The sequence below is a fragment of the Perognathus longimembris genome, chromosome 8 (assembly GCF_023159225.1).
Source record: "Perognathus longimembris pacificus isolate PPM17 chromosome 8, ASM2315922v1, whole genome shotgun sequence".
Lineage (NCBI taxonomy): Eukaryota > Metazoa > Chordata > Mammalia > Rodentia > Heteromyidae > Perognathus > Perognathus longimembris.
In genome coordinates, this window is record NC_063168.1 from 24,396,515 (window position 1) to 24,419,628 (window position 23,114).

Below are 23,114 nucleotides of genomic sequence, written 5' to 3' on the forward strand. Positions count from 1 at the left end.
ACAGCATACACTAATCAACGAGAAGGATCCAGCAAGAGAATCACATTCCCAGCCCTGTGATTCCTGTTTTAAAGGCAGGTTGGGCAGGAAAATTTTCCTATGCTGTGTTTAGGTGTGTAAGAGTTGACTAACGGAAACTCCCACAAGATTAAAGCAGAAGAAGTTTCATTGAGACAGAGGGAGATCAAACAGCCTGTTACACAAGATGGAGGCAGGAAGAGCAAGAGCTTCTGGATGAAGGAGACAGATTATACAGGGGAAAGAGGGGGAATGGTGTGGCCACAGAGAATACAGAAGTGACCTCAGAGGATGAGGAAATGACCTCAGAGCCTGGGGAACTCCCAATGCCCCAGGCATGCCAGTTACCTGGGTTACAGGAACTGAGCACAGACATTTTGGTTGCACCAAGGGAGAGAACCAAGGGAAGGGGTCATTTCTCCTAGGTGGACCTAATAAGATAGACCAATGTTAAGATTCCAGAAGGAAGCAATCCATCATAAACTCTAGAGAGAATAACATTCAATTACATCTACAGCTACTTCCAAAACATTCATAACCCAGCAGGCTTATGGTTTGTTATAGAAACATGTTCAGTTCTTCCAAATAAACCAGACACTTGATGTATCATTGGCTACACTGTTCCAGCTTCAATGATTTACTCAGTTATTTACTTTCAGACTTAGTCCTGAGCAGCACAGTATGCCACGTTGTAGGGAATTGCTATCCTCTCTCCACTTCTTAGCCACAAATGTTCCAAGACTGACCCAGATTAACATCCAGGAGTTGGAGCTCTCTCTGCCAAAGTGCATAGAATACAGGCACCATACCAATATGTTTTCAGTTTCCATCACTTAAGTTTTAAAAAATAAGAGGATGTACTGAGTAAAATTCACCCACCAAGCAACTATGGGAAACAAAGTTGCATCTTCTCCACAAAATTTGCTTTACCAAGCTTCTATTGTTCCTTTCCTGAATGCTTGACATCAATTTTCATTTCATTTTCTCATGAAAGGAGACATTGAACCTAAAACTTGAGAGCCACAGGAAAGAACCAAACAACCCCCCCACACACCTTTTTTGTGCCTGTCGTGAGGTTTGGACTCAGGGCTTGAGCACTGTCCCTGGCTTCTTTGGTCAAGACTATCGCTCTACTACTTGAGCCACAGTGCCACTTCTGTCTTTTTCTATATATGTGGTGCTGAGGAACCGAACCCAGGGCTTCATGCATGCTAAACAAACACTGTACCACGAGGCCACATTCCCAGTCCCCCAAAGAACCCTTTCTTACATTTAACCTTGGAGTCACTCACCCATTCTCAGTTTACCGGTAGCCACCTTCCCTCCATCTCTGTGGCTGTCATCTAAAGACCGTACATAACGAGTGCTTTCTAGTAAGTTCTCTGCAGAGACCAACACAGGCTTAGCCATTGAAAAATTTTGAACTGGTAGGTTATGGATGGTCATCTTCTCCCCTCCAACACGGATCAAGGTGCTAAGCAACACAGTCATTTTTTTCTTGGATACCCTTCCACAGTGGATAGCAGCATCTCAAATACTAAGTCTTCTGTTTAGACTTACCTAGGTGGTGAGTTTTTTGGAACATTTTTATGACTGTTAAGTAGTTGTGCAAAGGAGCTGCCATTCACCAAAGCAGTTTAGGAATACAGTTCCAACACTTGTGGGTTATTATAGATACTTTTCCAGGGTGGAGAGAGGCATTCTCTTCTCCTAATAAAAGAGTTTCCTCTGTATCCCAGCTTCCTTTATGGAAAATAATTCCCTGCTTTGGCTTGCCAGCATCAGTCCAGATGCACAATTTGTCTTCATAGTAACCCGATTTTTGGCTAAGTCTCTCAACATTTCCTGGAACTTCCATATTCCCTACCACCTCCAGTCCATGGGAAAAGTGGAACATGCCAATCACTCCTTTAAACAGACTCTAAGTTGTCTCTTGAGTTACATATAGACTGGTTAAAGCTTTTACCTTTGCCTCTTTTATGTCTATGGGTTTTACCTAAGAAGCCAAATGCTTAGCCCTTTTCAAGTCATGTATGGCAAGCAGTCAGAGCCCAGCGCCAAACAAGACATATCAAACTTACAACTCAAGAAGTGGAGAAAAATTGACAAAATAAGTTCATGTAACCAGGTCTAGTCAGCCCACTGGGCTACAACGGTCCACAGCTCTGTGGAAATCACAGTTTGGCCTAAAGAGATGGAATGCCATAGAAAGCCTAACATACAAAACAGGCCTGGGCTCTGCACAAATCTCCAGCCAGCCTTCTGCCCAGCAGTAACCCTCACTGTTAGGGAAAGAACAAGGGGAAGAAAGAAGAAAAAGGAGGCAGAGACTACAACAGACTCGAATAGGCTTTAGTCATTGCTGTACCCAGACTCCATGTAACACCAAGCAGGGTGAGAGAAACAAGCAGTGTGGAGTGGGGAGGGCTTTCAATTTTTATACATTCAAGAGATCTTCTTTGAAATTTCTTTGTTCTGTCCTGTTCGGGATGCAGGTAAGGTCAGAGATGAAGTTTTCCTGAGAACCAGGAGATATCAGTGAGCCATGGAGCAATATTGGCTTATGAGTACAAAGCAGATTCTGAACTATTGCCTAACTCACTTGCCCAGATTTCTGATTAGAGAAGCCACCCAGCAAGATGGCAGCAGGGTAATAGAGAAATGACTTCACAGGCAAAACCCAGGAAGCAGAGCATATGAACACCCAACACTGACTTTCCATTCCCCAGGTGGCTAGCCAGAAGGGCTGTGGAGGAACAAAAGCCCTGGTGCAGAAGCAGGCTTGGGACATAGGAAAGTAGGGGATGGAGCATAAACAAGAGACAAAATTCTGAGTTCAGAACTCAGACTACAGAGATCTCAGTCTGAAGGAGGTTAAATACTCACTTGTGCTGGGGCAGGCTGTCAAGAATGTGCACTTGGAGGAGTAGGGGACAAGGGTGAAAGGCAGGGCTTTGAACTAATGCAATGGTCTTGGGGGTCCCTAAGCCCAGGAATGTTCTTGGCAGTTCCCTTAAATTGTGAATAGCCACTGGTATTCTCCAATGCTTATGAGGACACAGTGTGGCCTCTAACCCTGGAGCAAGGCTTTGGTGAAGCCATAAATGCCACAGAAGCGGCCTCTGAGGGCCCACTTGTGCATCACCCCATGTGATGATGCCAGAGGTAAAGACGAGTAGTCAACTCCCAATCTACTACCTTCTTCTAAAGACATCCACAGGCATACCAACATCATCAACTTGGTACCAAGATATCTATGCCCTATCAGAAAGATGGAGAGAACCTTTTGGTGAATTGAGACTCCTTCTTCTCTTGATATAGGATGGCAAAAATATTCTTTTTGAGGGGCTGGGAATATGCCTTTGTGGTAGAGTACTTTAGCATGCATGAAGCCCTGGGTTCGATGCCTCAGCACCACATAAAGAGAAAAAGCTGGAAGTGTTGCTGTGGCTCAAGTGGTTGAGCCTTGAGGGGGAAAAAATAGAGCCAGGGACAGTGTTCAGGCCCTGAGTCCATGCCCCAGGACTGGCAAAACAAACAATATTCATTTTGATTCTCAGTATGTCCCAGCACTTAGGTGACCAGGTTTCAATAAACAAAAAACATTAATAAGGATGAAATCATTAGAGGAAAAGAATGTGCACTCAATCTGACTCAATCGTAAACTGCCAGCAGAGTTTAACAAGAAAAGGGTACATCTATTTGAGTGACCCTCCGTGGTGGCCTGTCATGATATCTCAGCAGAGTATGCCTCTACTCACTGGCCTAACCTGGGTCCAGAGGCTGCTACGGCTCTGTACACTAAGGATAGAGGAGACAATGACAGCTTCCTCAAAACAAGCAATTACAAGTTCAGAAGTATGCTCATGACTTTCCCTGCACCCTCTACAAGTGGTCTGAGCTGTGCTACCTGCATCTCTTCAGCTGTAGTGTCAGCACAGGACCACTACCCTCTTGGCTCATTCCAAGAACCATGAAGTTTTGCCACATGCGCGGGTTGAATTCTCACCATTCTTTTTTTTTTTTTTTTTTTTTTTTTTTGCCAGTCCTGGGCCTTGGACTCAGGGCCTGAGCACTGTCCCTGGCTTCTTGTTTTTTGGTATTTTTTTGCTCAAGGCTAGCACTCTGCCACCTGAGCCACAGCGCCACTTCTGGCCGTTTTCTGTATATGTGGTGCTGGGGAATCAAACCCAGGGCCTCATGTATAGGAGGCAAGCACTCTTGCCACTAGGCCATATCCCCAGCCCAATTCTCACCATTCTTACCTCATAATAACTAAGATGACGTAAGTTCTTTGATGTCACAGAAAGCAGTAAGCTGGCTCCTTGCTTCACACACATATTGGGTGGCAGAGCACATACCATATTTGCCATAGATACTATGTACATGTTGTGTCTATGTATATGAAAAGGGTGTGCAGCAATGAAACCATTCACATATTGAAATATGTAGGAGATATTGACCTCCATTACAGTGTACTATCAAATTAAAAACTGACATTTCAGAACACTTCTACAGTGATTATCTTTCAATAGTTCATAGAAGGTAATGTAGCTGGGATGGGGCAATCAACTTTAGCTCTTTATATAAGTACTCTCACTTTTTCTTGCACAAAGTATTTGAATTAAAGAAAAAATTCTTTGAATACAGCAAGCTAGTTCATCATTCTCAAAGGTACTCAACTCAAGCAGGCATTGTGGGGACATTGCTGAAGCCAGAGGCATGCATCAAATGCATAGGGTGCTTTTCTGGTAAGCACAAGGCTCTGAGATAGGAACTTGTGTGAATGAGAGATAGGGATGTATGGATGTCTTTCCCCAACTTAGGAAAGGTATCTTTATCACAAGAAGGAATAGGAAACTACTACTGTCTCTGAAAGATTTCCAGAGCACTAGACTTTCCCACAGAAAAGCTATTTTTCTCTGTAGTAGATCAGGGCCCTTCTGTATTCTTGTTTGTAGACAGAGCCACATGTCTTTGGAGAGGGGATTGCTGCATCCCAGGGGGGATAACTACAGGTAGTCTGAGGCTTTCTCACACAAAGGCACATCTGATATGCTTTCCACAAGCAAACAAGGTCCACCTGGTATTATCTGCAGTTGGCCCAGAAGCAGGCAGGTCAGTGATGTGTCCCTACACTGTCTTCATAATTTCAACCGCAATCCCAATGCCAGACAGTCTCCTGTGCACATGTTGGGTTCCCTTCCAAATATAGCACTTGGGTGACATCAAATTCTCAATTCAAGGATATGCAACTCAACTCCCAGTTCCAAAAGCTTTGAACTGAGAAATCTACAAAGGTTTAAGACTCTAGGCCTCAAGACATCAGGCTATGCGTTAAGGAGCAATAGCCAAAGTTCATCTTGCAATTATTCAAAAAGGACTGCACACAGTCTGTGCATAAATATGACTTCAGCAGGCTTCAGGAGAACTTGATCACTTCTGGTATGGCAGCTGTGTTTACCAGAGGTCTAGGAAAGAATGACCTCACCCTATTACTCCAGGTACATACAGATGGCAGGCAAGACTTGAGGTATGCATTGATGTGCGTGACCCAGGCAAGACAATTCAACCTAACCTTGGCTATTATTCTGTTGTGGGACTAACCATGAGTCTACACCTCTGCAGACATCATAGCTATTCTGATAACGTCCATCACCTTGCTCAGACCTCATAAAAGCCTAACTTCAACCCCACCTATTTGCACAACCTCCATTACCATGGGAAGTTTGCTACCCCTTATTCTGCCTCAATAAACAGTCCTTGCCCATTGGGATTGAGTCCAGCCTGTTCTTTTCTCTCCATTTTCCTGACAGTATAATCTCTAACCTTCTGATCCTGGTGCCCTGCCAAAAGCTGGTCGCGCCACAGGGAACAGACCAAGAGTCCAACAACAGAAAATTAACCCCCAGAAAGTGCACATGATGAAGCAATTTGATTTTCAGGGACACGCTGTCCCTCAACATCTCCCTCTTACAACACCTTCATAGCTGCAGCACACACAGTAGAATAACAAATACCAACCTCCTCATCCTGGAGAACACTGGTCTGAGCAGACACTGCCAGGCTGCCACCAACAGGCAGGGCAAACACACACACAAGTAGGAGGTGTCGCTTACAGCAGCACCAGTTCTAGAACCACAAACTTCCTGAGCAGCAGGGAACTAATTTATAGTGCTTTTTGCCAAAGCATGAGTCCACAATGCCACTTGTGTTATTTACTTTATTGCCTTTTACTTTCTTCCATAGTATGTTCTCATTACAAGACAATGTAGGCTGCTTATGAAGAATACAGCAATATGGCAAGCTACTAACAAAAAGCTTAGTTTTTTAGAACATTCCTTCTCAAGTATTTAAAACTTAGAATGGAAGGCTAAGTAGTTTGGAATACTGCTACATTGTGTGGTATATGGCATGTTCTATTTTAATCAAATTCTCATACTATATTGAGGTATACAATAAAGCACGCTTTATAGGTATTTTTAAGACATGTAATGTACACATCTACTTCATTTTGCAGGAGGGACACCTCCTTACCCTCTCCAATTATCGAAGCAAATATTAAGGTAGCATAAAAAAGCAGCTTCACCCACAATCTCCACAATCCCAGACATTGGCTCACTTGAAGTTTTGAGCAAGCTACACCTTTAGCATGCCTCCCTATTCAGAGAATTCTTTCATAAATGTCCTCCAGCGCTCAAGGGTGTGCAAACTTCCCAGTTTGTAAATGATTTGAACTCCCACTCCTGGTTCCTCAAGACTTCATTTACACAAAAAAATAGCTTCCTGACAATCTTGCATGGAGGTCTGGACTCTGGTATCCAGACAGGATATCAGAGATTTCTTATTGATAAAAGCCTGCTCAGGAGGCTCAGGAGGAAGGAAGCACCAACTCTACAGGGAGTGGGAGTAGAGGAGAAAAACCCCATTGATGGCAGCACCTGTCCTGACACTGAAATAATCAAGAACTAATCTTTGGCCTTAGTATCCCTTCCTGTAGTTTCCAGGAGCCATTCATAAAGCCCACCTCCACGTTGCCTTCATGAGGGGCAATTAAATTGAACTGCATGAGTAGGAAAAATGCAACAAAATCTTTCATATCTCAAGATAATCAATGGGTAGAGCCTAATCATTGGAGGTGAAAAGACAGCAATCAACTACGCAATGCCCACTTCTCTTAGGTAGTAACTTTCAGGATCCATGAGATCATGAAGAAATTCCCCCAATAAAGGCAACTTCATCAAACTGAGTTGATACCCAAGATAGCTCTGACAACATGAAATACTGTGGTGGCACTCCACAGGGAAGCAGACAATCTAGCCCTGTTCTGAGCAAGAAGAATACATTGGGAAACAGAAGGATACACCCATATTTATCCCTTCTTCTGATTATTTACACAAGTGCTCCAATTTTCCTAGAGGTAAACTTCCAAAATGAAAGAAGGTGACACTTTTCCTGCGAATACTCTGAACACAGAAGACTGTTATTTTCTCATCCTGAGGAGGTCTGAGCCTGCATGCTTAGAGCTGCCCAATGAGGCTCACACTGACCCATAGAAGGCTGATGCACAGCAGAGCTGCCCTGAGAGATGGAAGCATCAGCCATCAGTTGAGTGTGCATCTGAAACACAGCCTCAACATTCTTTTCTCTTCTGTGACACTTCTGAATTGAGGTTCCAGGACAGACTCTGGCACAGAGTGTAACTTGTCAAGAACGAGCTAAATGGCTCTTCACCTCTAAAGAATCAGGCATGAGGGGAAAGAGTGACATCCCCTCCCATTCTTTCCCACACTCCCATATGAAACACTTTGCTAGAGAGTACTGCTTGAGGGACGAGGCTTCCTCTGATACAGTGGAAATACGTTGGCTTCTATGTACTATGAGAGAAACCTCAGTTTCTCTCATATCTCCTTAATCTTTCACCTTTTAAAATAGATACATGTTATGTACTTACAAATGCTTCCCTTGACAGGGATAATTTACTCTGACTACACACATTCAAGTGGGAAAAGGGGAAGCATTGGAAGGTATTCCTTACCAAAGAAGGTATTTGGAATACATGGCCATCAAGACTGGTATAGGGCTGGGAATATGGCCTAGTGGTAAAGTGCTCAGCTCGTATACATGAAGCCCTGGGTTTGATTCCTCAGTACCACATATACAGAAAAAGCCAGAAGTGGCGATGTGGCTCAAGTGGCAGAGTCTTAGCCTTGAGCAAAAGGAAGCCAGGGACAGTGGTCAGGCCCCGAGTTCAAGCCCCAGGACTGGCAACAAAAACAAAAACAAAAGACTGGTGTGAGGTTGTGACATTGTTCATATGCAACACATAGATTCCTCATGGGATGAAGGCAATAAGGCAATATTGTCTTCAGTCAGTACTGAAGAGTTAAAGTATGATGGTGGGCAGAAAAGCACTAACTAAAATAACAAGGTAAGCATTATGGTTTATATGGGGACCTTGGTTCACCTGATGAGAAGACTAACCATAGGTCTGGTGCTCCCTAAAGCAAACATCTAGTCTAGAGACATAGGCCACATAATATGCGAATCATCCCACGTGCCCTGTAGCAGAATAGCACTTCAGCAACAACAGGAACAAGTATGGTGCTTCTGTCACAGGGTACCTATAAGTCTCATAGAAACGAATGCCCAGCATGAATCATTCAAGGAGATCTAAGAGCTACCAACTGGACAGCCTACCTCATGCACAGACTAAGCTTCTGAAAAGAGTTCCCACAGCCTTCTAGAAAAGGCAGCTCTCTGTCCACCTGTTTAGATGGAAAGCTGATGAAAACTCCTGGAAGAACCGGTTCATGTTGGAGGTAGGATTGTTCAAGGCATGCAGATAATAACTCCCCTCTGCCTAAAGTAATTTCCTTAAATGCCAAAGGGCAGCACACTCCTGCAACAAGTAACTGGAGTGCTATGTTGACAAGGGGCCTTTTTCTCAGAATTTGAGGATTTCACCTAGTCTCCTATCTCATGCTGCCATTAGATTGCAATTTGCCCAAATCTGATAGCCTTTGTGTCTGAGCTTAAGACAGCATCTGAAGAGATGCCATGAGCCTGGGATTGGGTGGGGCTAATTTGATTGTATGTGTTTGCTGCAGGCCTCCTTACCTAACATCAACTGACCTTAAGTATCATTACACATTTGTGATCAATTTTTAAACACATCAAGCAGCAACTACTGTAACAACCTTGCAAATTTTCCTCGCCAAGGAAAATATATGCATCATGTTTATACTATCTCCATGGAAGAACTTTATGTACTTAATATTGACAGCTCTACTTCCAAGGATTTGTGCAAGATAACTGGGGCCTTGTATAATAGAAAACTTATTTCCAAAGATTTCTTTGATAATCTCCTGTGATAAACCAGAAAGGGGCCAATGTTTGAAAAATATGAGCAAGTTACCTCTACTCCAGAAAATGTTTTGTCCCAGTGTTTGGGACCATGGATCAGCTAATTTCAATGGCCCTATGTTCCCGAAGGAGGAAGGACAGCACTGTGTATGACAAACATGGCCCCACCGCAGCCCTGTCAGGGATATTTGTATCAGGGCCAAGAAATCTCAGGCAGCAGCCATGTTCAACTGCTGTGGCTGTCACACTGAATAACTTCTTTCATCTTGAACTATTTCTCAATTGTGTCAAACTATAACTAGGTACACTCAGAACAAGAGTCCGTAAGACAGAAAAAGTACTCAAGGAAAAGGGAAAGGCAAATTCTTTAAGAAAGCTCAACTTGTTCTCAATGAAGAGGATCATCCATTAAGAGAGAAATTAAGATGTAGAGTGTTGACATCCTATCAAATGGTGTAGTGTGTGCTCCAAAAACGTTGACCATAGAAACACACACTACAGCCTCCATTATGATCAAAAAGGAAATCAGAGCTGCAAATTTCTTCTACAATATTTATCTTGTTACAACTTAGGACACGGTAAGAGATTTGGGGCATGCTCATTTCAGAGCTTTAGTCGGTTTCACCTGGATTTACCTGTGAGAAAATGCATGAGCTTTCTAACACCATGTGGATATAATGAATGCTGCCTATATTGGCCCTACAAAATTTTCATGTGAGAGACAAAGATGATGACAAGACTGACAAGATAAAGTCAATAATTTATTCCCATGGAGGGAAACTTCTATTACAGGAAGGCAAGACAAGAAGTCTTTTGTGCTGCAGCATGCAAAGTACAGCCTTCATCTGTGTAAAGAAACCTAACACTGTGAGCTTTAATGGAAGACCACTCTCACCATAGTCTCACCGTCTTTTATAAAAGACCCCATCTCAGCACTGCTGTGGGTCTGAGACCTTGGGACAGGCAAAGAAACTAAGAAACAAGCTGAATTGGGGCAAATGGCCAAACTATTTACATTTACATGAACATTCAGAGATGCTCCTGGTTTTCCCAGCCTCCAGCAGAAATGAACCACAGGCATCTCTGCAACTGGCCTGTTCAAAAGGACCTGTTGTAGTCCAAGTTTCACATCTCCATGGACATCCTTAGTAAGTTCCAAATAATACATCCAAAGGCTGTATGGGGAAAATAGCTCAGGAAAATGTCTACATTCGAATTCAAAGAACTGGAAAACATGTTAGGTGACACAAGAGGACTGAATTGGCTAAACAGCCAGCTGGAACGTGCAGAATGTCTCCCAATAACTAACTATTGACACTATATTCACAAAGGCAATTAAATTATGAGAGTGCAACAGAGAAGGCTAGCTGTATAGGTCAGCCTCAGACAGGGGACCTCAAGCCAAGATTTATAGAAGGCTGACAGGGGTAGACAACATGTACTGCCATCTTTGCAAAGTAGGACCAATCTGCCCAAGTCTGGGTCTTGTCTAAGTGAAAGCAGGATCACACCTCTGCTCTGCCTCACCAGAGGGTAGCCTCAATTGTTGTATTGGGCCCTTTAACTTGGTGCTCATATTATAAAAAGGCCAGTTCATATCATTGTTTCAATCCAAGTCTCAGTGTGCTTGGAAATAAATCTGCAGCATCTCACTTGTATTGAAAAGACAAGATTCATGATTTCTCCCAAGGGAATTCTGAAGAAGGTAAAGAGTGATAGCAGCAAGAGTGCTGTAACTTCCACACCAGGGCTGGTGTATATTGCATGAGTCATTAACAGCCTTCTTTATTTGACATGTCTAAATATACATGCCATGAAAGATGCATTGTCAAAATATACTAAAGGTAATGATTATTTTTCTATTAAGTCAAAAAAGTAGAATCATCCAGAGAAAGCATGCCACAGATCTAAATACCCTCTTCACTAGACACTGATCTCTAAGTGAACAGAGTCACATGCCTATTATTACCAGCATCATTAAGAGGTGAAATGCCTCAGTATTACCCTTCGTTAATACCAACAATCAGCCGCCACAGTAGAGGGCAATCTCACTTTTCTCCATGCTTGACTGGCTAAGGTGATTTGAGGTCAGATTTCGTACAGACCCCTGTGCTTTGAGGAGCCAAACATTCCAGTATGTGCTCCAATCCAGCAGCTACTAGCTCCTTGTGATCAATGGCTCTGAACCATCCCTAAATCCCCCTCATGTCATGAATTTCTGACCCACATCCCATAAAACTGCAAGGATAATTCTCAAAGTGTCACACACTTTGAAAACAAGACCAGCAGGCACTTCCTCCCCACAGATGATTCCAGTGGTTCACAGTTTTGCCCAGTAGAGCTTCCTAGGAAAAGCACATCTACACCTTAGAATGAGTCCACTGTATGGATTTTCAGAAACCACTGAATCTTCCTGCCCAGAAGGAAAGTACTTAGGTTGATGGATCCATATTCGAGACATGATGGGACAGCAATGCTGATTGGGTGCCAAACGCATCAGAAGAGAAAGACCTATCTCCAGGAACAGCTATTCCATAACCCTTCACCCCACAAAGGGTAAAGCTCAAGAATGCCATTCACCTCATCCACCTGTGTGAGAAGCTCGCTGAACAGAATTCAATCTGTTCCCAGGAAGAACTACCTGCTCCTTATAATGTAAACAGAGAGTAATAGGATTCTCAACTCCTGGACATCCCAGAGCAGAGAAAATGAGAATCAGATCAAGAACCACATGGATGCTGGGGAACATAATTAACACCAAGGACCACAAAGTGCTTGTAAAATGAGAAGCACATAGATAACTGCTAGCAATGCAGGAGAATGGCTTTGGAATTCCTTCTCTTGCTCTAGCAGCAATATCTAAAACCACCTTGATCAATGGGGAGATGTCCCTTCCCAGGTAAGCTTCCATTAAAACTCAAAGAGCTAAAGAGAAGTTCATAAAAGTAGGATGGGGTTGCTACATCCTTCCCTTGCCTTTACAGATAAAGGGAAACCATGTAAATTGTCATCCTTCAAAGAGCATGGACACCTGGGAAAGAGGCTGGCATGCCTGATGCTATCTTCTAGGCAGCTTGATTCTTGAGACAGCTCTGCCTTCCCCAAATGACACTTCCCCCAACCTCTGTCAAGGTTACTATCTTATAGCTTTCTCCCAAATGTCCCAAGGATGCTCAGACACAAAAGCATGGATCAGCTTAATGAAAAGAGTAAATACCAGTTGGGTGGATGGGTGTCAACTTTGTGTTTCAAAGAGAAACACTTGAGCTATATCCCTTAGCTACCACTGGTTAGGAATGACTCACATGGCCCACAAGTGACTGTCTCCAGACACTGCCCTTCAGAGCCTACTCTTTCCCTGAGACTTTTCACCAATTCTGTTGCTGGCCTCCACATCCATGTCCACACCACTTCTCTACTCCAGTGGGTGAAACTGCTGTATAGGTTGTCGGTTGGTCTTTTTTCCATTGGTGGTACTATGCAAGATAACGTGTCTAGCCCAGGGCCTGGTCACTTCAAAAGTGGGGGACACTCCATCTTTCCAGGAAATTTTCATTCTCTCACCAAATTTATTTCCCCCAGCACTTCTAATAGAGTGCTGCAAGTCACACCTGAAGCAGGAAACCCCTTTGGAATGCCTTCTGCACTCATTGGATGTCTTGTCCCATAAGGGCTGCATCAACTGAAAACACCTAATTCATTCTTGTACTGAAGTCTAGCAGCAGTACCAACTTGACAATGGCTCCCAGGGGCCCAAACATGGGACGTTAGATTATATCATTCTCAGATTTAGACAGATTTTGCCTCGCATTGGTAAATGGTCAGAGGTCATCTATATTCAGGCTTTCTTTGCTCTGAAGAATAACCCTGCTCTTTGCCAATCATGCCCAGCTGACCACATACTTGTGGCACGTGGACACCCCATTTCTGAGAACTCTGAGACCCCTGTGGAGTCTGATGTGTCTGACCCCCTTTTTGACTCTGCACCTTTTCCTGATGAGCCTTCAGCATCTTAACCTTCTTCCTCTCCACCCTTCTCCTCTTTACTTTCCCTCCCTCACCTTCTCTCCCTTCCTGCATCTCACACCCAGTCTCCCACTGGTGGCTCTGAGCCCCCACCAAATTCTTTGTGCCCTTTTGTGGGAGGTGGCAGGGCCCAAAGGGATGGTAAGAGTGCATGCTCCATTTTCAATGCTGGATATGGCTCAGATGCAGAAGCAGCTGAAATCATATGCTCAGAATCCTAACAGTTATATCAAACAGCTTAAAGACCTTATTCAGGCCTATAGCCTTACTTGGCATGACATATTTAATAATATTTTCCACCCTTACGCTGCAGGAAAAGGAAAGGGTATGGACTGTCACCCAGGCACATGCCCATGATACCCACAGAATTGAGGTATATCCCTTAGCTATCCCTGGTAAGGTCTTCCCCTGGGAGAGCTCCAAGCAGATGCCCAGCACCTGGTTAATGTACCCACCCAGTTACCTGGGAAACCAGCATACCTGAAGGCAGTTACCTCCATCTTCCCTGAGGCCACATCCTAATCAACTTGGCCACAACTCCTCACCCCTACCCCAGAAAAGGCATCACTTGGGGTGACTCCCAATCTTGACAACCTGGCTGGACTTGAACTTGGCCACAGGCCAGCAGCTCAGCAAAATACAAGAGTTTCTCTTCTGCTTGAATACTGTGTGGTATTCTCCATCATTGGCTGCCCATTTTTATAACTCTTACACCCCTCAGTAGGAATGACTCACACATGGCCTACAAATGACAATCTACAGACACTGTCTATAAGAGGCTACTCTCTCCCTATTGCCGTTCACCATTTTCTCCTGGGTTGGTCTTCCCTGGAATTGTTTCCTAGGATGAAAACAGGGACCTAAGCATGGGCCTTTAATTCTGTTTTAAGGAAACAGCTCAGGTTTAATTTTGTATTTTCCATTGATCAGGTAAAACAATCTTATTTCAATAGAAGTTCTTAAAGGAAATAGTTGGTTTAAGGAATGGAATTAAGGTCAAGACATGGTATGATGAAGTTCCCAAAGTTATAGTTTGGCTCAAAAGACAACTTAGAAAACAGTGGGAAGAAAACTACTGGATACACAGTCACCTATGACAGATACCTACTTCAGTCTGGGCAACAAGCCCATCACTGGAAGTCAGACCAAGAGAAGTTTTCTAGGGCAACTGAGAAATACCAGGCAGGGTCCCACACCACAGGCTAAGCTGAGCACCAAGCTAGGAAGGGGCAATAAGACAAAGCACTTCAAGCAGTAACCTACCAGGCCAGCAGCACCCACCCTGGACTTGGCACACTTCTCCAGCACTGGAGCTGGTGAATCTCAGGAATACCAATACATAGGGTCACTCTTCAGAGCCTCAGGAAACAAGAGAAACATGTCTATTTGCACAGAAATTACTCAAGACTGAACATGTGCCAAACACAAGCTAGATTCCATAGGCAAAATGCAACTACAAAGAGAAAAGAATTTCCACACAGTAAAACACATCTGTTTCTTCCGCAGACCCCATGTCAGTCTACTTCACCCTCAAGTATGCCAAGCTTCAAGCCATGACTCTGAAGAAGCACACTTCAGTGACTCTCTTCTCTGCTCATTGCCATCCTATACATTAGGGTCAAAAGACTGGGGTCAAGTGATTCCAGGTCCAGTGTGAACACTGAACTAAAACAAGCCCTATTCATATCCTCTAAATGGAAAATTTCAAGAAATCAGGTTCACCAGTAATATAATACAAGGGATATGATCATTAATGTCAATTAGAGTCTACAACATTCAAAACAGAATTTATATATCCGGTCATAGGCAAAACTTGTGCTATCCATTGCTGGACTATCCTTGAGGGAAAAAAATCACACACAACAATTCCCATATGGCGCATTCCCTCTCTCCCTGTGCTTCACCACATCCTACTTTGGGTTTCCTATGATTGAAATATAAACTAAAACATGAGACCAAACAGGAGAAGTCTTACTTGTTTCATTGGCATCATTAACATGAAAATGGTAACTTACAAGGATGATTATTATTACTACTATTATTATCCCAGGGAGCGCCTTGCTGAAGGGGACACCCAAGTCCTTCTCTCACTCACTGAAGGGAGCCATGAGGTTTGGTCCTCTTACAAGAGCAATTGTGTGTGACCCACTTTCTGGTGGTCATCTTCCACTCGTAGTAAGCGTAGTAAACATGCATAGCCACATCACAGCACTGCTGCAGTTCTGAGACCCTTGGGTTGTAGAGAATGACACAGAACATGGTTGAGTTGAAGGGAAATATCCAGAGTGATGTGCTGCTCATGGCAGAAGATACATGGAAGGTAGACAGCCAGAAAGCTTATGGGTAATCTAGAAAAAGAGCCCAAAGTGGCACTTGCCTGAGTTCTGTGACACCATTTCAGTCTGGTCTCTATTCTAAAATGAAGAATATATATATTATATTATATATATTTTTTATTTTTTTATTTTATTTGCCAGTCCTGGGTCTTGGACTCAGGGCCTGAGCACTGTCCCTGGCTTCTTTTTGCTCAAGGCTAGCACTCTGCCACTTAAGCAACAGCACCACTTCTGGCCATTTTCTGTATATGTGGTGTTGGTGAATTGAACCTAGGGCTTCATGTATGGGAGGCAAGCACTCTTGCCACTAGGCCATATCCCCAGCCCCAAAATGAAGAATATTTGATTCATGAATCCTTTAAGGCTTATAGAAACCTTACTTAGAAAAACCCATTAGTATTTTCCATCCATTTCATGGTTTTGTTTTTTTTTCCTGAGGATCCTAAAACAAGATAACTAGATGCAAAGTGTTCTGCATTGGCTGCTGGCTAGTGGGGCTTGGCCAATTCAAACCACTGGGTGGGGGAGTTGGGCGGGGGACACAGGTGTTTATGCCTGATGCTAAGCAAACCTCTAGATTCTCATGAGCAACTGAAGCTGCAGTGGGCTATTGGGCCATATCCTGACATCAAACACACCCTGGTACAACTTGACCTGAAGATGCCCCTCACTAGTTATCCTGGCAAAGGAGGCCATTGTAGCTCTCATCAGCACACACAACATCACTGAGGTCAACTACCACTTATTTGTGAAGAGCAGAAGCCATACCCTCAAAGCTGAGGACTTACCTTCTCCTCAAAAGCCAGTGCATACAGGACTTCCTTTCCATGCCTTCCAAGGAAAGTGGGCAAAGAGTAGGTTCCCAATGACATGGGCTAGGTTTACATGGACTTTGACAAATACATCAGAGGAAACTCTGGAACTTTGGTCAGATAGCATGGTCAGCGCGTGTTCTAGGATGGCTATGATTGTATTAGGACAGGTGTCAACCTGGTCTGGAGGCCAGCTCCTCACACAAGCAGCTCCTACTAGGTGCTGGGGAACCATCAATGATGGGGGGCTTGCCCTCACCAAATTAGCCAAGCACCTACTCATAGGCATCCCTGGTGGCTGTAAAAGCACCTGACAAGTGGGAACAACTCTTCCTTTGCCAAGGAATTAGAAATTGACAAATGTGAAGCACCCCTATTGTAAAATTTTTGAGGTAGCAGAGACAGAGGAGCGTTAGTATTTTGTGATGGAATACCTACACAGAAGAGACCTAATGGACCACCTCCAACTGCATGACGGAGGCAATGGTGTCAGCCAGGCCTTTGTTTCAGCAGATCCTTAGTACAGTGCACCATCACCAAAACAGTTGCTTTGCACACAGTGACCTCAAGGCAGAAAATATCATGATACTCCCCAGGAGCAAAATCATCGCACCAACTTGGGGTTTCCCCATTCGGGAAGAGGGCAAGGCTGAGGGGCCGGACAAGGCACCAACTGGTACCAAGACACCAAGGTACCAGTTCAAGGGAATGGATGGTCCATGTGTCACAATGACAAGGATTTCTTCAGGATTTTAAAGTCTTAATGAGAAGAACAGGGGACCTTCTCACCCAAGACAGGCTAAGATTATGTCTGCAGGATTATGTCTCACAGGGACCTGGAGCCCCAGCTCTTCTGGAGTAGTCATTTGGCAAATCTGCCTAAGACACAAACCATCTCTTCATTTCTCTCCTTGAACCATCAGCTCATTCTTTCTGGCCAGCATTTGCCACTCTGATGTGCCAGCTACTATTTGAAGGCAAAGCACACACTATCTACAGGGAAACATCTCCAGGGATCCAGCTAAAAGGGTCCCAGCAGGATCACAAGAGTAGCAGGTGCATTCATGCCACACAGGAGCACTCTGGCTCACACTGTGGCCTTGCAGAAACATGCCAATTGTGATTTCACAATCCTGGTCTCTGTACTTGAGACCACTGAGTCTTTCCTGCCAGAGAAATTCACTATGGCTCAGCAGAGATGCCAGGGATGGGCCCACACCACTGGCTAATGAGAGGAGGAAGCTGCTGTTAAGAACATCATCAGTCCCGGTTCTCGACATTCTGCACAGTATTGCCAGTGGTCAGGGAACAGACCCTAGAGGAGAAAGCAGTTTCCTACACCATGCTTTCTGCCTTCCACCTCAAGCTGGATGAATTGAAGATGCTGTAACCAACCTGAAGTTTCTGAGATACTAAGGGAACTTTAAATCTCCCATCATCAAAGGAAATCTCACTCAGTGGGGTCTGCATCCTATGCTCAATGATGCATAGGACACAGCAAGTCAGAGAAAAGCCTTTTGCTGATGTCAGCTACATTACTGAGTAGAGGTGTGTCACAGGTTGGTAGGCTATGGGCAGACAAAAAACAAATCAGAGACAGACACCTGCTAGAAGAATGCCCTTTGAATCCTTCCCCTCTCCCCTTTTGTTCTGTCATGAGATTGAAAGCCTCTGCCAGTAGAGGAACACTGCAGTTAGTGGTGCAAGACCGTGCTCCAGTCTCTTCCTGTTCCACTTGCAATGCTTCATCAAAACAGAGGAGAAATGAGCATGACGTCAGCCTTAAGTCTGACTAGCCCTACTACAGTGCGAGAGATGCCACCTTGTCTATGGCAAAAGATAATACCAAGTATATTGATCCTTTTGAAGTGTTTGAGAAAGACATGTCACCTTGTAGACTCCCTGGTTGGCAGCGCAGCTACGAGGACAGCCTTGTGACTGCTGCGCCATCCCAGAGGGACACCTCCCTCTAACCAATATCATACAGATTTCGGGAAAATGTCCTGGACCAGCTCAGCTTCAGCTACAAAGGCTATCTTAGCTGGTGAAGTACAGAATTACAGTGGCACTGGTGCCAACCCCCAGGATTCTTGCTTCTTAACAAGGACATTCTGACCTGCATTCAATGGAGCTTCATAGAGGGCTTCTGGTGACAGCAAGCCACCTGTGGCATAAAGGTGACCAACACAAAGCTATGCTCACATGTTGCCTTGCCATCAGTTACCACTCTCTTCTCTGGGTTTCCTAGGCTGGTCAGCAAATTGTCATTCCCACTTCCCAGGAAACTGTTCTGATCGCCTCCATCTCTAGGAGACTCAGCAGCTGACCAAATCCTGAGGAGAAATCAGCACTCACCAAGGTGGATCACGAACTTGGACAATGCACCTCATCACAAGGGGCGAGGCCAGAGAAATCCACTGTGGCTCAGCAGAACTTCCAGGTAGTGTCCCACACCATAGGCTAATGTGAGCATTGAGCTTTGAAGGAAAAGATCATGAACATCCAGACAGAGCCTGCCCATGATACCCCAAGTCAGATAAGCACTGAAGCTTGTGCAATGCAGGGACCATGAGGCATGTCCTTCAGAGGGCAGACAGGTGCCCAAGAAAAGTGCACACACTTCACTCATTCAAGGAAGACCCTGCAGAGCTGTTGGCTAGAGAGAAAAAGGCTTTGGAAGAAGTTGTATTTAAAGTAGCCTTAGGTCTTTAGGAGGTCACTCATAGATTAGAAACAAGCTGAATTTCATGGGAAACAGACAGATACAAAGAGAAAAGGATCCAAATACAGACACCCTGTGGAGTTCAAGGAATGAGTTTCCACTTAGCCAAACAGAAAGCTCAGATCTGCTCCCAGGCCCCATTATCAGTCAATTCAACTTCACACATCAACCCATCCCCAGGCTCTGTAGGGCACAGTCTTTGAACCTTCTCTAGTCATGGGCCACACAAGGCCTCCTCACACTGCCCAAAAGGAAAATGTCAAATAACCATGTTCACACACAGTAAGATGCACAAAATAATTTGACTTGGTCCTCAATGATATCTGAACAGAAGAAAAGATATGTGTGCATCCAGATAACAGGGGGCACATTTGTGTCACATTTCTTCCAAGAAGGCAGCTCTTCATTGTAGGAAAGAACAAGAAGCTCCTTTGCTGTAGGTAGTATCAGGCCAGGCCCTCTCCCTCTGAAAAGCAGAGTCAGGTGGGTTTGACCTCATCTGAACTATTAGGAGTGTCACCCTCACTCCATTCTCACTCCCCACTTGTTTCCTTTCCTGAGTCCCATCTCAGCACTTCCAGGGAATACTAAGGGGGAAAGCTAAGAAGAATGCAACTGACCAAGTTAGGGGTAAGGAGCCATACTCTTCACCCAGAGGGACATGCTGAGATGCACTGCTCATGGCCTCTCAGTGGCCCCAGGAAGGTCAAGACGAGTCATCTCTAACTGATCAGCTCACTAACACCCTACACTCCCTTCTCTCTTCACTCAGTCACCAACCAGTTCAATAGCCCTGTGAACCTCCTAAGAAAGTATCTGAAGGCTGTAGACATAGAGTGACCCAATAAAATGCCCAATCCTAATCCAAAGAACTGCTAAACATAGGTGACATGTCAAATTAGGGAGAAAAGCAGGAAACAAGACTGCTTGTCCACTGATACCAAGTACAGAGGGTCTTTTGCTGCCAGGGATGGGGACAAACATTCAGAAGGGAAACTAAGACAAGAAAGTTCGACAGAGAAAGAACAGGATAGGCTCTCAGAAATCTAGATAGTTCCCGTCTATTAAGATGAAGAACAGTCTAAGAAGATAGAGGCTGATGAAGGTGAACCACTCCCAGAAAGGCAAGCCTGGCTAGGAAACGAAGGACAAGGCTGCCTATGGTCTGTCACACGAGAACCATCTTACACTTCTGCTCTTACCCACTGTAACATGTGATTCTTTTCCAGTCTTTAAGTTAATGTGTCTATGGAAGACTGAGTGAGCCAAATTTCCTTTCTATTTTATGAGACATTCCCCATACCTGTTCTGGCACTGGAAGCCTACATCACAAATTAAGAAAAAAGCAAAGCAAATATCCTACACGCCTTCATAGCATTCAAGAATCTAGCATTCCAGAGGACAAGTTGAAAACATTAAATTGTTCTGTAAGTTTTAAATGAATATTCACAATTCTCAGAAAATATCCATGTCTTCCTTTCTCCAACTTTCCATAGTGAGTATCTTCATTATAGATACAAAATTTAACATTGGAAACTTCCCAATGGAGTATCATATAACCCCAAACAACTTCCTCACTGGTTTCTATCACCAGGCAAATCAGATCACAACAGGTAACAGAACAAGTGAAATTTCTAACAATTTTACTCTCCCTTTATGGTCCTGAGGACTGATAAGAACACCAGAGGGTATTCTTAATTTCTCCACAGTAGTGTTGCTATGGTCATCTAAAGACGTATTTCATATGGACCTGTGCCTTTCCCTTCCTGACTTGGAAGTCACTGCAGCTGCCAAGGAGGTGTGCATTTCTCCCTGTAACCTTGACAAAGTCCCTTCTGACAGAAGCCCAAGGATTTGCTGTACTGGCATGGTGACCATTATCTGAGTCATGTCCCCTATAGGAAACATCCATAAGGGCACATATAAAGGGATTTCTAGAGCAGAGACAAACTAGAAGCTGCTTCCATTCAGTAGAAGAACATTCAAGTTACACTTTAGACTTCAAGAACCTGCCAATTGCACTTGAGACCCGTGGGTCTTCCCACAGATGGATAGGTACCCAAACATATGGAGATGACCCATGTTGTCCTCTTAGTGTTGGCACTACAAAGCTTCTGGGTGATGGGGGATCCCTCATCCCTCCAAGAATCCACCACTCAGAGACAGTCTCAAGTAAAAAGGTGGAATTATTGGGGAATTAAAAGTACACTGACTGGCCAGGGTCACGACTCACACTCGGAAGCTGGAACTGCATCCATAAAAAGCAGGCTGGCCAGCCAGGGCCTCAGCCCAGACTCGGGAGCTGGGATCGAGTGTCCCCGGGGACGCTTAGGGTCCGGTTATAATGGCAAACACCACATGGTCAAGCCTGCCACACACAGGTGGCCAATGAGGTTACAACACTTACGGAGCATGCCAGGTCACATGCAGGTGGCCAATGGAGTTACAATCTGCCTCATAGCAATTGTTTGAACCAAGCTATCATTCTAGTTAGAATTGGCACATGGATTTGGTGGGGCTCACATGATGCAGGTGGACACGCCTCCTCATGGGAGGGCACAGGTTTAACCTTGAACAATCCTTGAACCTTCCATGCCTCAGGTGGTCAAGCTGTGTACACAATCTTATCACAGTGAAGGGGAAACGCCCTGGATAGGGTCGGGGAGATCTTAGTGAAGATGGAGTTGGCTTCTGCTCTCTTTAATCTGAGATGGAGTCAATTTGACACCCCTCAACAGCCAATGATGGCATTGGCCAGATCTGACCTCCATATTACAAAGACCATTATCAGAATCCTCTCTGGAGTCTGCACCTACTTTCTTTCTTTTTTTTTTTTTTTTAACTATAAAAGCTTAAGTAACCACTGCCAACAAAGACTATGTCATTCCTAACTTGAATCTGCTGCTAGGCCATGGCCATTCAGAGGAAACATCTCTTATTTCCTTAAAGTAGGCTAGTTTGCATCAATAGTAGGCACCAAAGGAGTTCACAAAGATCACACAGCCCCACTCATTTTGCTGAAGCTTATTCCTCTGGGGTTGAGAGATTAGGTAACGTTGGCCCATTTTCCTTGAAATGCTATTCAACAGTTCACTCAGCTATAATAGACTGCTGTCTTCTGGACCACTGCATGTAATTGTGAAAGCTTAGTGTTATTCTGTGTTCTTCCAGGAATATGTACAATGCAGTGACCAAATGTCTTCTGAGCTATGATGAGGGACCACCTTCCACTCATGGTTTCCACCTAACCTAAGTGTTAGGACAAGACTCAGATGCCAGGAATGCAAGTTCTGCAGTGCTCACCAAGTGCCTTTGCTATGCAAACCTGTACATTTTGTACACAAATCAGCAGGACATCTTGGCTCAAGAGCTTGTTAAGTGAGAATACCCATGTCTTTCATAGTTAAAGCACTCAGAAAATTAAGAAACACTACTTCATTGATAATTCGCAAGTGAAACTATCCTATAGCTTTATAGAGAATAATTTCAAGATGCTGACCTGGTTGTGAGTCTGACAATGCAACACATTACAGAATACACACTTGATGGAGTCCGGAAAACATGAGAGTCAGGGTGCCACCAGAAACTAGAAATCTTCATTTGAGTTGAGGTCACTAGACCCTTCAGGGCAGGTCAACCCACTGCATGGAAACAGGAGGCTGTTAGTTTTCCTAAAACTCAAACAGGATAGATTGCCAACAGCCACATCTTGGACTAAAGAGAATTAGGAAGGCTTTGATGGAAAGACTAGAGGTAGAAACAAACTGGATGACTTCCACCATGTAAGTATTTCAGAGTCAAGCAAGTCAAGTCTGCCAGCCAACCCCTTCTCAA